Consider the following 14,977-nt stretch of genomic DNA (forward strand, 5'->3'; position numbering starts at 1 on the left):
TTTTCCATATGACGTTGAGTACTATTCTTTCCAGGTATGTGAAGAATTGTGTTGGTATTTTGATGGGGATTGCGTTAAATCTGCAGATTGCTTTTTGTTAGATTACCATTTTTACTATGTTAATCCTGCCTATCCATGAGCATGGGAGATCTTTCCATTTTCTGATATCTTCTTCAATTTCTTTTGTCAGGGACTTAAGGTGCTTTTCATATAGGTACTTCATTTGCTTAGTTAGAGATACCCCCAAGGTATTTTATATTATTTGAGGCTAGTGTAAAGGGTGATGTATCTCTGATTTCCTTTTCAGCCTGTTTGTCTATTGTATATAGGAGGGATTCTGATTTTTTTAGTTGATCTTGTATCCTGCTATGTTAATGGAGGTGTTTATAAGCTGTATCAGTTCCTCGGTTTAATTTTTGTGGTCACTCATGTATACTATCAAGCCATCTGCAAATAGGGAAAGCTTGATTTCTTCCTTTCGAATTTGTATCCCCTTAAGCTCCTTATGTTGTCTTATAGCTCTGGCTAGAATTTCAAGTACTATATTGAATAAATATAAGGAGAGCAGACAGCCTTGCCTTGTTCCTGATTTTAGTGGAATCACTTTGAGTTTCTCTCCATTTACTTTGATGTTGGCTCTTGGCTTGCTGTAAATTGCCTCTATTATGGTTAGGTATGTTCCCTGTATTCCTGATCCCTCCAAGACCTTTATCGTGAAGGGGTGTTGGATTTTGTCAAGTGCCTTTTCTGCATCTAGTGAGATGATCATGTGGTTTTTTTCTTTGAGTTTGTTTATGGTGTGTTTTTGGAGTCTGCCAGTATTTTATTGAGTATTTTTGCATCAATGTTCATGAGGGAGATAGATCTGTAGTTGTCTTTCTTTGTTGCATCTTTGTTTGGTTAAGGAATCAGGTTAATTGTAGCCTCATAGAATGAGTTTGGTAATGTTCCCTCTGTTTCTATGGTGTGGAAATATTTAAAGAGTATTGATATTAACTCTTCTTTGAATATCTGGTAGAATTCTGGGCTGAAACCATCTGGTCCTGGGCTTTTTTTTTTTTTTTTTTTTTTTTTTGGTTGGGAGACTTTTAATGACTGATTCTATTTCCTTAGGGGTTATTGGACTATTTAAATGGTTTATCTGGTCTTGATTTAACTTAGATATGTGGTACCTATCCAGAAAATTATCCATTTCTTTTAGATTTTCCAGTTTTGTGGAGGAAAGGTTTTTGAAGTATGACCTGAGGATTCTCTGAATTTTCTCATTATATGTTGTTATATCCCCCTTTTTATTTCTGATTTTGTTAATTTGGATGCTCTGTCTGTGTGTCTTTTGGTTAGTTTGGATAAGGGCTTGTCTATCTTGTTGATCTTCTCAAAGAACCAACTCTTTGTTTCATTAATCCTTTGTATTGTTCTCTTTATTTCTATTTTATTGATTTCAGCTCTCAATTTGATAATTTCCTGGCATCTGTTCCTCCTGGGAGAATTTGCTTCTTCCTGTTCAAGAGCTTTCAGGTGTGCTGTCAAGTCACAAGCATGAGATTTCTCCAGCTTCTTTATGGGAACATTCAGTGCTATGAATTTCCCTCTTAGCACTGCTTTCATAGTATCCCATAAGTTTGGGTATGTGCTGTATTCATTTTCATTGATCTCTAGGAAGTCTTTAATTTCTTTATTTCTTCCTTAACCCATTGGTGATTCAGTTGAGCATTATTCAGTTTCCATGAGATTGTAGGATTTCTGTAGGTTTTTTCTGTTGTTGAAATCTAACTTTAAACCAAGGTGGTTGGATAGAACACAGGAGGTTATTCCAATTGTTTTGTATCTGTTGAGATTTGCATTGTGGCCAAGTATGTGGTCGATTTTAGAGAAGGTTCCCTGGGGTGCTGAGAAAAAGGTATATTCTTTTTTGTTCGGGTGGAATGTTCTGTAGATATCGATTAAGTCCATTTGAGCCATAACATCAATTAAGACCAATATGTCTCAGTTAAGTTTCAATTTGGCCGATCTGTCCAGAGGTGAAAGTGGGGTGTTGAAGTCTCCCACTATCAATGTGTGGGGTTTTATATGTGATTTAAGCTTTAGTAATGTTTCTTTTACATATGTGGGTGCCCTTGTGTTTGGGGCATAAATATTCAGAATTGAGACTTCATCTTGGTGGATCTTTCCTGCGATGAGTATGTAATGTCCTTCATCATCTCTTTTGATTGATTTTAGTTTGAAGTCTATTTTGCTGGATATCAGGATGGCTACACCAGCTTGCTTCTTAAGACCATTTGATTGGAAAGTCTTTTCCCAGCCTTTTATTCTTAGGAGGTGTCTGTCTTTGAATTTGAGGTGTGTTTCTTGTATGCAGCAGAAAGATGGGTCCTGTGTTTGTATCCATTCTGCTAGTCTGTGTCTTTTTATAGGTGAATTAAGTCCATTGATATTAAGGGATATTAATGAGCAGTGATTGTTCGTTCCTGTTGTTATTTTTATTTTTTGGTGGTAGTGTGTGTGTACTTCTCTTCTTTGGGGTTTACTGCTGTGGTGTTATCTATTGCCTGTGTTTTCATGGGTGTATCTGCCTTCCTTAGGTTGGAATTTTCCTTCTAGTGCTTTCTGTAGGGCTGGGTTTGTGGATCAATATTGTTTAATGGTTTTGTGTTGGAAGGTCTTGTTCACTCCATCTATGATGATTGACAGTTTTGCTGGGCATATTAGTCTAGGCTGGCATCCATGGTCTCTTAGTGTCTGCATTATATCTGTCCAGGTCCTTCTGGCTTTCAAAGTCTCCATTGAGAAATTGGGTGTTATTATGATGGGTTTGCCTTTATAAGTCACTTGGCCTTTTTCCTTTGCTGCCCTTAATATTCTCTCTTTATTTTGTATGTTTAGTTGTTTAATATTATGTGGCAAGGGGACTTTTTTGGGGGGTCTAGTCTATTTGGTGTTCTATAGGCTTCTTTTATTTTCATAGGCATTTCCTTCTTTAAGTTGGGAAAGTTTTCCTCTATGATCTTGTTAAATATATTTTCTGTGCCTTTGAGTTGGTATTCTTCTCCTTCCTCTATCCCTATTATTTATAGGTTTGGTCTTTTTATGGTGTCCCAAATTTCTTGGACATTTTGGGTCATGATGTTGTTGGCTTTAGTGTTTGCTTCGACTGATGAATCTTTTTCTTCTACTGTATCTTCAACACCAGAGATCCTCTCTTCCATCTATTGCATTCTGTTGGTTATACTTGCTTCTGAAGTTCCTGTTCCTTTACTCAGATTTTCTATTTCCAGCATTCCTTCTGCTTGTGTCTTCTTCATTTTTTCTATTTCCCTTTTCAGGTCTTTGACTGTTTCCCTCGTCTCTTTCATTGCTGTTTCATGATTTTCTTTCAGGGATTTATTGTTTTCTTCTGCTTTATTTGTCCTTTCCTCTAGTTTTTTATAGTGTTCTTCCCATTTATTGATTGTCTGTTCCTCCACTTCACTTTTTATTTCTTCTTTATAAGCCTCTAGCCTCTTCATGGTGTTCTTCATAAGGTTGTTTTCTTCTTCTTCTTCCATTTTGTGATGTTCAGGTCTAGCTGTTGGAGGAGGGCTAGGTTCTGGTGATGCTGTATTGCTCTTTATTTTGTTGTATTTACTTCTGCCTTGAGGTCTGTCCATCTCCTTGTGGATTCGTTCTTGGTCTTATCAGTGCTCTTAGTTCAGACAGAGCTGACAGATTCAGGAAGCCTCTCTCTGGTCTAGATGGAAGCTCTGGGCTGGATGTGAGCTGGGGGCTCATCTAAGTCTTAGGAAGTGGCTGGGGTCTCTGGTGGATGGGTGTGAGGGCAGGGTATGCAGATTGCAGGATCTGCCTGGGGTCTTGGAAAAGAGGAACCTTTCTGCTGGGCCGCCTGATGGCCAGAAACTGGAGCCAAGTAGGGCAGGTCTTCCCCAGGATGGCTGGTGCCCAGGGATGGGACCTAGGGGCAGGCCTCTCTGGGTATGACCCCAGACACTCACTTCTCATCCACATGGGAGTTCTGGGCTGCATATATACTCCATTTTTAACTGATGAATTGTTTTCCTGATGTCCATTTTTTTTAGTTCATTGTACATATTTACATAGTAGCTTGTTATTGGCTGTGTACTAGTTAAACTTCTTTCCTTTTCTGTAGGCAGCCATTTTGTCCCAATGATGGTCTTCTATGCCAAACAGAAGCTCCTCAGTTCCATGAAGTCCTATTTATTAATTGTTGTTCTTAGTACCTGAGCTATTGATGTTCTGTTCAAAAAGGTTTCCTGTTCCAAGTGAGTTGATGGGTAATCTTTGCTTTCTCTTCTATCACATTCAAAATATTTGGCCGTGGTCTTTGATCTATTTAGAGCTGAATTCTGTACAGAGTGATAAATATTGATGTATTTGGAGTCTTCTACATGAAGTCATCTAGTTTGACCAGGGACATTTTTTAAAGATGTTGTCTTCTTTTTAGAATTTATTTTTCACTTTAAAAATAAAAATCTCAGGTATTCATAAGTGTATGAATTTATGTGTGGAGCATTAATTTGCTTTCATTGATCAATGCATCTATTTTTTTTCAAATCAAGAATTTTTTATTATTATATTTGTGTTTTAATTTTACACATCAGCCATGGGTTCCCCTGTCCTCCCCCTTCCTGCCCCCATGCCCACCTTCCCCCTATCTATTTTTAAGACAACATCAAACTATTTTTATTATTATAGCTCTGTAGTACAAATTGAACATGGAGATTATTGGTGAAATTATTAAGGCCACTCCACGTAGTTAAAAGGGAGGTTTATTTTGTAGGGTAACTTACAAATGAAGGGGTAGGTTGCAGGGTCTGGCAAAGGTATAGCACAGTCCGGCGGTGTTCTCTGGAGAACTCTGCTCGGTCTACCTCCTGTGTCCAGCGTCCCCGAACCAAGAGAGCTACCTCCTCTTGATCCTTGGTCTTCTGCTCCCTCCTCTGTCCCGCCTTGTGGGCGTGATCATTACTGAAGCCTCAATAGGGGTTGGAACTTCCAGGCCAATGCTGGGATTGCTATCCACTATTGGAGATAGTAATGGATCCAGCAGTTGTTTTATCATTCAAGATTGCTTTAGCTTTTCTATTTTTTTTTGCCATTTTTGTTGTCATTTGGATTTTATGTTTTTTGTTGTTTTCTTTTTTTGTATTTCCATATGAATCTGATAATTGTCTTTTCAAGACGTCTGAAGAATTGTGGCCTGGGGGTGGACTTGCATACCTTTAATCTTAGCACTCAGGAAGGAGAGCAGACTGATCTCTGTGACTCTGAGGCCAGCCTGATCTATAGTTCACATTCTGGTACAGCCAAGTCTACAGAAATAACCATTGTCTTGAACACCACCCTGCACCAAAAATAAACAATACATACATGAATAAATAGCATCTTTCTTGTGGTGGTAACACAAGCCTTTTTAAAATTTATTTATTTTTTAATTCTATTTGTGTTTTAATTTTACATATCAGCCATGGGTTCCCTTGTCCTCCCCGCTCCTGCCCCCACGCCAACATTGCACACAGCCCCTCCACTCCATTCCCATCTCCTCCAGGGCCAAGGAACCCCTGGGGATTCAGCTCAACATGGTAGATTCAGTACAGGCATGTACAGTCCCCTCCTTCCAGGCTGAGCAAAGTGTCCCTGCATAAGCCCAAGGTTCCAAACAGCTAGCTCATGCACTAAGGACAGGTCCAGGTTTCACTGCCTGGATGCCTCCCAAACAGTTCAAGCTATTCAAATGTATCACTTATCCAGAGGACCTGATCCAGCTGGGAGCTCCACAGCTTTTGGTTCATAATTCATGTGTTTCCATTCATTTGGCTATTTGTCCCTGTACTTTTCCAATCTTGGTCTCAACAATTCACAGTCTTACAGTACCTCCTCTTTCTCACCAGTTGGACTCCTGGAGCTCTACCTGGTGCCTGGCCGAGGATCTCTGCATCCACTTCCATCAGTTATTGGATGAGAGTCCCAGCAAGACAGTTAGAGTATTGGGCCATGTGATCACCAGACTAGGTCAGATCAGGCTTTCTCTTGACCAATGCCAGGAGCCTATAGTGGATGTATCATTGTGGATTTCTGGGGACCTCTCTAGCACTTTGTTTCTTCCTGTTCTCATGGTAACACAAGCCTTTAATGACACCACTGGGAAAGCAGAGGCAGACGCATATCTGAGTCTTCAAGACAAGCCACCTCCATAGACTTGTCCAGTACACCCAAGGTTTCAAAAATTTTGTCTCAAATTAAAAAAAAAAAGAAGGAAAGGAATAAAATAAAAAGAAAGAAAGAAAGGAAGACAGAAAGGAAGGAAGGAAGGAAGGAAAATGGAAGGAAGGAAGAAAGAAAGAATGGAAAGAGAAAAGGATGGTTGTTTCTTTCAGGTGTTGGTAGTGCATGCCTTCAATCCCAGCACCTGGAATGCAGAGGACAGCCCAAGCTATATAGAGAAACCATGTCTCAAAACACCAAAAGAGTCTGTGTCAAACTGACATTAAAATAACAAGCACAATACATACCTGTGCTCCAGCTTGACACCATTAAGTGGAATCCCATAGGAAGAGCATGTTTTTATGGTGCTAGAATGCAGCTGAGGGTCCTGAGTACACTTAAAAGGGGCTTTAACAGCCAACTAGAGCCTGAGTCTCTAAGACTACTTACTCTCTTAGTATCTTAGCATAATTACATAATGTCAAGTGTACAAACACAAGCAAACAAAAATCACTATGAAACTAAGGTTACTTTGTGGAATATGTGGACTACAGAATTTCATTTAATAGTTTTTTAATATTTAATAGCAATAACAAAGGTAATATTACAATAGGGAGTACTTAAAAATCACTATGGTACTGGATTGCAGATTTCCCCCGTGGAGAAGTAAGGCCAGACAGGGTTTTTCAAGGTGCCAGGAGGGTACTTGTATATGAAGGAACACTTGTCAACATTCAGGAAACTTAAACATCCCTCTTCACAATCAAGGAACACACCAACTCGGCCCTGTGGCCTCTCTATATAGTGCTGGAATACTGGGCATGTGGTGAAGAGACTGTAATGATTACCCTCCTTCACACACACAAGAAGAAATGCACCTTCAGGTTCAATCATCTGGTTTCTATCCCTTAACAAGGAATCTTTACAGACCCCTACAGCCCAGTCCCAAGAGTCCTTCAAATCAATCTCCCAGTAATATTTCCCTAAGATGAAGTTCTTTAATCTCCAGGAAGCAAAATAGCATCCAGCAGAATCCACAGTTGTATCTTTTTGGTGATGTCTGAAGCTAAATCTTCTCATGGCATTAAAGATGTTTATCTTGTGATGGATAATGGTTACATTTGAAAATGAAATGTGCACTGTTGGAAGAAACAACATTTAGGTAAAATGACAGTTTACATTTCTCAGGTGAGAGAGTTCCATAGAGTCTTCATAGATTTTAAAAAGAGAAGGCTAAGATCGGAGGTTAAATTTGGCTCAAATACACCAATGTCAAGGATTTCCACAAGAAAAGATTGGTAGAATGCTGAAAAGTTGTCTGAAAATTTCAGATGCTGTAGAGGAGGGAGCCTCAGCCTACTTCTGTCAGGTGACTTTTAATAACACCTGCCTAAGGGAAGATGTGTGCATTGCAGCAAGGGCCAGAGCGAAGTCTCTGCTCATGATCTACATGAAAAGTTATTTTTATGTAGATATAAGTAGCAATAACTTTGATATTGGTGTTTTGATTTGCATCTAACTGACCATATTTATACTCAAGGAGGATCTAAATATGTTCTAGAAGTGGATCCCTAGATGTATTTGTCCTCCTTTAACCTCTGGTTCCTCTGATACTCTTTCTCTATGAGGTTAAATTTGACTTTTATATCTACAAGGGGGATTTAGACACTGCCTCATGTCCTATCAATTTGTTTCAGTTTCGTTGCTCATAATACATGGCTTTGTCTGTTAAATTATTTTATGATTTTTTTTTATTCCTTTGGTGTTAGGGTCTTTCTATTTGTCCTAGACTGGCATGGAACTCACTATGTTGACCAGACTGTCCTCAAACTCATCAGCAGTCCTCCACACTCTAGGTTTTTGATGCTGGGATTACTAGTGTGTACCTCTTTATCTTGTGTATATTTTAATCTATGGAGTAAAATGTAAGAAATTAATTGCTAAAACATTGAAAGGAAAATAATCAAATACCTCCATCACTGGCTACACTTGGTTTGAATTCTACTGTCCAGAGTGAAGTAACCATTCTACTCAATGAACAACTGATAGTCTCTTTTTAGCCTCTATTACATACAACATGATATTAGTATGCATTTCTGTTTGTTGATTTATTTGTAAGAAGATGACAATGTGATTCAATAACAATAGAATGTGACTTACCTAGACATATTTCTGGGGAGTTAAAAATATTTGTGTTTACAAAGGTTATCTTATTATTGAAGGGTATCTCTGGTCATTTTTTCAGTGGAGACACTCACCTTGGAACTTCCTGTAACTTTCAGTCAGTCCAGTGATGGGTAGGGCATTGAGTTCTGGCTTAATAGCCTGCGGCATGCTCAGCTGCATTGACTCACTCCTGCATGGAAAAGAAAATATTGACCTGTGTGGTGCTAAAGAAAGCACAGGGTGATTAGGAAAAACTTCTTTCCAAGTTCAGCCAAACACCTCAGTTTACACAAGCCTGACAACTTGAGTTCAATCCTTGGAACCCTTGATGGAAGGAGAAGTCGTCCCCTGAAAGTTGTCCTCTGACCTGCACACATGTGCATGTACATACACACACATTCACACACCAACACACACACATAAAAATAAGAAAACAAATAAAAGAATGCAAAAAATTTCACACAAAAACAATTGAGTGTTTTCTATGTAAAAGATATCTGCACTTTCCTAAGGCAAATTGAAAATTTTTATAGCATATTTCAGGGTATCGTGACTTGTACTGATGGCCAAACTCACCTTCTGAACATGTTGTCCAAACCCTGCAAAGAAAAGAAGAAAAACTTAGATTTCTGAAGAGATGAAATACAAAAAAAAAAAAAAAAAAAAAACCTTTGTAAAGTTCATATAAATGTCAGTCACCATCGCACCAATCTATCTACCCTGGTAAATTATATTCATGTCTCAAGATGATGCCAACCAAATAGATTAGCAGAACTCGAATTCTTAATGAAATCAGACTGGAGAGTAAATTTTGAGAAGGACATGGGTATTGACGGTACATTGCTTTTGAACGCCCACCTGTCTGCAAAGGTAACTTTTCCTGAGCCTGTCTATAAGACATAGGGATACTTTAGCTAAGGATACTTCAAAAGGGTGGTCTCACCCCTGAATGGTGCTTCACATGTGTATTTCAGAATTGCAGGTTTAGTGGCCTGAGCATTAGTGTGAGTTATAAGCTATCATGTACTACCAAATAGGATCCTATCTCAAAATGCCAACCTCCTAAAGGACTCTCAAAAACACAGCGCTCAAACAGAAGAAATTAAGACATGGGTAACTTTAAAATTGTGCACAATATTCAAGTAGAGGTAAAGAATGTTAGAAATAGAAATCACTGAATTTCAGTTTTCAGAGTAGCAAGACACAAAAGGAAAATGTTAGGACATATTCCCTGGAGAATCTACTGACATAGTTTCAAAAAGCTTGTTCTTTCAAGATTATTACATAATTTTGTTTCTCTAGAAAAATTTCTGAAAAGGAAACACCCTTAAAAAATGTAGGTAATATTGAAAGCTATCTTAATATATCGATCACCACTTGGGCCTAAGTCAATAAAGCCTATTCCTGCACACCTCCATGCTCACCTGCATCAAGACCAGATATGGCTCCTGGGACATTGCCATCAGCTCCTGATAAGTTTCTCTTAGTTGTTTTCTGTTTTGGACCATCGTGGCTTCACTTGTCCTGAGTTTCTCTAAAACACATTGGCCTTCATGTCTCATAGACTCAATATGTTTCTCTTCTTCTTCACAGAGGAGTGGATGTAGTTTCCTATACTCTGTCCTGATCATTTCTTCCCGAAAAGTCAAGTAGTCCTGAAGAAAAAGGAACATTCTCAATCATATTTGCTAAGTATTTTTGTCCTCCCTCATTGGATACTCTTATGCTAAAATTTCACAAATGACTTGTATAACTCTGCTGCATATATTCTGATTGACTGTCTCCACACCTCAGAAAACATAAGTGCCCTATTTAATTTTTTTATTTATTACACAGGCAATCCAACCCTAAGAAGCATTTACATCTATTTTAGAGATGCAGAGGTGCCTGAATGAAAAGATTGATTATTCATATATGAACAAAACATGAAACTCTGCATTTAGTAATTAGAATTCATGGTGTAGTCATAAAGCCTAATAATACAGTGTGCAGAACCCTCAGCAATTCACGTATGAGCCCAAGACACTTCTGCCAGAGGCAGACCATTCTTTCCAATATCAGAGATAGATTATACACTCAGAATGAGAGGTGAGCAGGACACATATTCCTAGTATCATATCCTATGCCTTACATTCAAATCTTGAATGGCGAATTTTGAAAATATTAGCATCAAGCAGATTTTAAGCATGGTTCTCTTACTCACCGTCCAAAGAGTTCTCATTCTGTTTTCTGCCTCTAAATTCTCTTGATTTTCTTGGACCTCCTTCCACAAAGATGCCATTCGCTTCAAAAGTCTTTCCTGTAAAAAAATGATGAATATCAATTTTGAAAAATAATACTCTTGTGTAATTCTTACAATTATTTTAGTGAGAGTATTAAGATCAAAATTATCCTTCAATTTTCGCTTTTTGTAACTATGAATTTTAGATTAGAACATAGAATTGGAAAATGCAGCTTACCCTTTTGCACAGGTATAGTGACTAATAATTTTGATTACATGCTTGGCTGTACCTGACTCTAATGTACTTTTCCTAATTTAGTCTCCAGTCATAGACACTTTTTGTTTTTGTTTTTGGTTTTTCGAGGCAGGGTTTCTCTGGGTAGTTTTGTGCCTTTCCTGGATCTCACTCTGTAGACCAGGCTGGCCTCAAAGTCACAAAGATCCGCCTGCCTCTGCCTCCCAAGTACTGGGATTAAAGGCGTACATAGACATTTTAAAGGATATGAAGTTAGTATTGCACTTCCCAGTGACCTGGGCATAATGTATCATAAAATACAAATGATATTTACACTCATGGGTCCCCCAAAGGATGTTTACATTCCTGGTCACCCTTTCTTTATTAGATGTTAATAAAGTGCCACCATTCTGAAATCCATGACTCTGTCATAATAAGGACCAGCATCTTCCTGCAGTTTGCTAAGCCTACCTCTCTCCAGCTTTCAAGTTCTCTCAGAAGCATCACTTACCATTTGATCCTCAGCAGCTGCTTCAATGGGACAGTGTCTGTGTCCTCTGTGCTCATGGGAGTTCGAGCAGAGTGGACAGAGGAAGATCCTCTCCTCAGCACAGAAGATCCTCTTAGTATCCTTGTGGGTCACACACTTTTGCTCCTCAGAGCTCAGGTCCTTCATGAGGCTGGTTTGTCTGGTAATGGACACCAGCTTCTTCAGAACAATGTTGGTTCTCAAGTCCTTCTTCTGTGATGGTTCCCTACACATAGGACATTGGACAGGAGGTTGGATGTCTTCCCAGGAAAGGTGGAGGCAGGCTCGACAGAAGCTGTGGCCACAGCTTATGGTGACTGGGTCTGTCAGGCAGCTCAGGCAGATGAAGCAGGTGAGTTCTTTCTGGAAAGCTTGTGAGATGTCTGACTCCATTTCTCTGAAAGAACGAAAGCAGAATTGCTATTATTTGACCCCAGAGAAGTCAGAAACTGAACAAAAACTGATGCAAGTTGTGATTTAATTCTGTGTATGGAAAAGCAGGCTTCATTGTTCAGCAACAAAAATCAAGATATGTATAGGATTGCAGTTGCTGATCTTTCCTCTTTCACTCTGCTTGACAGAAATACAGATTAATCTGATGTCCTTCTGCACCCTACCACCTGCATCTTTTTTGGAGACTCCATTCAAATTAGTGTCGTGTTGCTGGTGTGAGACCTGCTTTCCAAGTGTTTATAAATAAATATACACTAGAGTGTTCAAACTCTTTCAAGTCCACATGTTTGCCTTTCACTACAGACCTAGATAGGTTAGACACACCCTTCTTTGTTGGCTATCCAAGAAAACACTCCCTATTTCACATGGTCCCTCGTAAATGCTTTCCTTAATTTCTGATTTTCCCATATTAGTCCTTCACATCCCACTGTCCAACCCTTCAACACTTGAAGGCAACATTAGTTACTTGTCTTCCTTCTGATGAAATAATTAACAAGAATATGAATTATGCTGGCTCATAATTGAAGGACATTGTCCATCACTGTAGGGAATAAATGGTGGCAGGGCTTTGATGTACCTGGTCCCATTGCATTGAAAATCAGCAAGAAGAAAGCAAGGTACACTTGCTGCTCAGCTCCTGTTCCCTTTTCTTTAGATTGAGACCTCAAAGCATGGAATGGTCAAGTGATCTCATGAGCACTTAGTGTGGCACTTACCAACTGTAGTGAATCTTCCACAAATAATCCTTCACAGACCTCCCCAGTGGTTTCCCTATCTATCCTAAATCCCATCCAGTTGAATGCTAGGTACCCTCTGTGGAAAGTTGTTTGTTTATCAAAGATACAGTTCCTGGCTTCAGTTTATGGGAAGAACATTGAGGCATAAATGAGGCTCTCATGACTATACCAGAATTTCATGTTTAATCAACAGGTGCCCATTGTTCCTTCTTTTTGTACGTCTACACAAATAAAGAATCTTGGATTGACTGAGATGAACATTCCCCAGATAACTTCAGCTTCTGTGGTCTGAAGAAAATGGATTCCATGGCTTTAGCTGGTGGTCCTATTTACCTTGAAAATAATACTAATACTCATTGTCAAGATTAGTTTAGAAAAGAGATGGAGACTCCAATGCTGCTTTCCTTAATTTATCTGATCGCACCCATTTGGTATGTTTTTCTATATATTAGATATGTCATTCAAAAATAATTTATGAATTAAAAACTGAATGCAGAAAATTAAAAAATTGCACCAGAGTATAACCAGAATCTACTTTCCTGAATAGAATAATGTGATTGGTTTTCTCTAATTTAATCACATGTATACTTGTAACCTAGCAAATTAACCAGTAACAGGAAGAGCCAGTTTTTCAAAGATGGTAAACTATTATCAAGCATTATTTCACACTGTGATGTTTTCCTATAGTGTACAACAGGAAAGTACTAAATGATTTTCCTTTGCTAAATAATGAGTTTTCACTTTTATACATAATACTCATAGAATATATCTCTAAATACTAGCAATTATCAATCTAGTCAGAGCAATTAATTTATGTATTAATCATGTAAAAATAATTTAGAGGTGTTGATCTCACATCTATGAACTACACACAGAAATACTCTATAAATATTCTTAAAATTAAGAGAAAGATCAAAATTGAAAGGTGGAACATCAGAGCAAAGAAAGATTGTAAATGGATAAAGTAAAATTATCTATAGCTGTAACTCACAGTATATTTCCAAAGCAAGATGACCTTATGGGAGCAGAATCTCTTTTGATAACTAGCCAAATTTTAAGCATTTTTAGACAGAAACCTCAATTTGGTAATAAATTAAAATAGAAAACACCAACAACTTTCCACATTAAACTTTGTTCTCACCCAAGAAATAGTCTCTGGCTTCAGCAGTGTGTAGTGGAGACACAACAATAGGAGCTCAGCTCTGGGGTCTGATCCTCAATGTGTGGAGGGAATAGATCTAGCAGTCTAGGAGCCAGAAGGTATGGAAACACACTCTGTCTGGTCTAGAGAAGAATAAACCTGGCTGGCCCCAGGAGTGGCCTTATATACTCTAGAAGACCATGCCCACTTCCTCCCATGTTGCTTTTACTAATGCTTGCTATAGGTCAGCTCCTCTAAATACCGGTATTCTAAGTGGATGGAAGATTGAATTAACTCTATTGTCAATAATCAAACCAATCTCCACAACAAGTTTTCCTGAGTTCCATCTTAGCTGGGTGTGGTAGATCACACCTTTAATCCATAGACTCCTAGGGGATGGGCTGCTGAAGCAGGAGGAGTTTTAGTTCAAGGCCTGCCTAAGATATACAGTTAGAACTTTTCTAAAAAATAAATAAGTAAAGAGTAATTTTCTACAATATTCCACTGTTCGAAATATTGTGTGGTATGCTTATATTTTTGCTTTTCCTTTTGTAATTTCACAGGTAATGATATCAATCTGTGATTTTAGCAAATATCAACATTAAAAACTTCTCAAAAATTCTTTAGAATTTTGTTCAACTCATTGTTATCATATTGACCTCAACTGGGATTTCTTCGAGAATCATTCCTTTCTCTCCCCTCTCAACTGTCCCTTCTTTTCTTTTTTCTTTTTTAAATAAATACTTGGGAAGTCCAGGCAGTGGTCACACTTACTTTCAGTCATAGCATTCTGGAGGGAGAGGCAGGCAGATCTCTGTGAGTTAGAGGCTAGCCTGATCTACAAAATGAATTCAAAGCTGTGCTCCAACAATACACAGACAAACTAGGTCTGAATAAAAAAAAAAATATTTTTAACTAAAACCCAAGTGTCTCTGACTTTTCTTGTGAGAGTTTTCTTGATTGAATCATTTGAAGTGGGAAGCCCCACCTTAAATCTTAGCTGGTAGCATTCAATGTAAAAGGACATGGAAGAAGGAAACTCGTCTTTGTTCTTTGTTTTCTTGCTCTCACTCCCACTGGCGAGTTCATCCCTTCACTGGTATAAGAGCCTATTTTGGGGAGGATTTCAAAGTAGACTGAAGACCAGATGATACATCCAGCCTTGTAGACTGAACCACTGCTTCCTCTCTCTCTGTCTCTCTGTCTCTGTCTCTCTCTGTCTCTGTCTCTCTCTGTCTCTCTCTCTCTCTCTCTCTGCATGTGTGCCCAAATTCAC

At 38.5% G+C, this 14,977-nt stretch overlaps 1 protein-coding gene across 1 annotated transcript in view; it reads left to right on the forward strand.

Annotated features, from left to right (window-relative positions):
• Positions 1-14,977, forward strand: part of LOC118587624 (tripartite motif-containing protein 43-like) — a 77,663-nt gene that overhangs the window by 37,809 nt on the left and 24,877 nt on the right. The gene's annotated exons all lie outside the window — the stretch shown is intronic.

This window comes from Onychomys torridus, chromosome 7 (assembly GCF_903995425.1).
Source record: "Onychomys torridus chromosome 7, mOncTor1.1, whole genome shotgun sequence".
Lineage (NCBI taxonomy): Eukaryota > Metazoa > Chordata > Mammalia > Rodentia > Cricetidae > Onychomys > Onychomys torridus.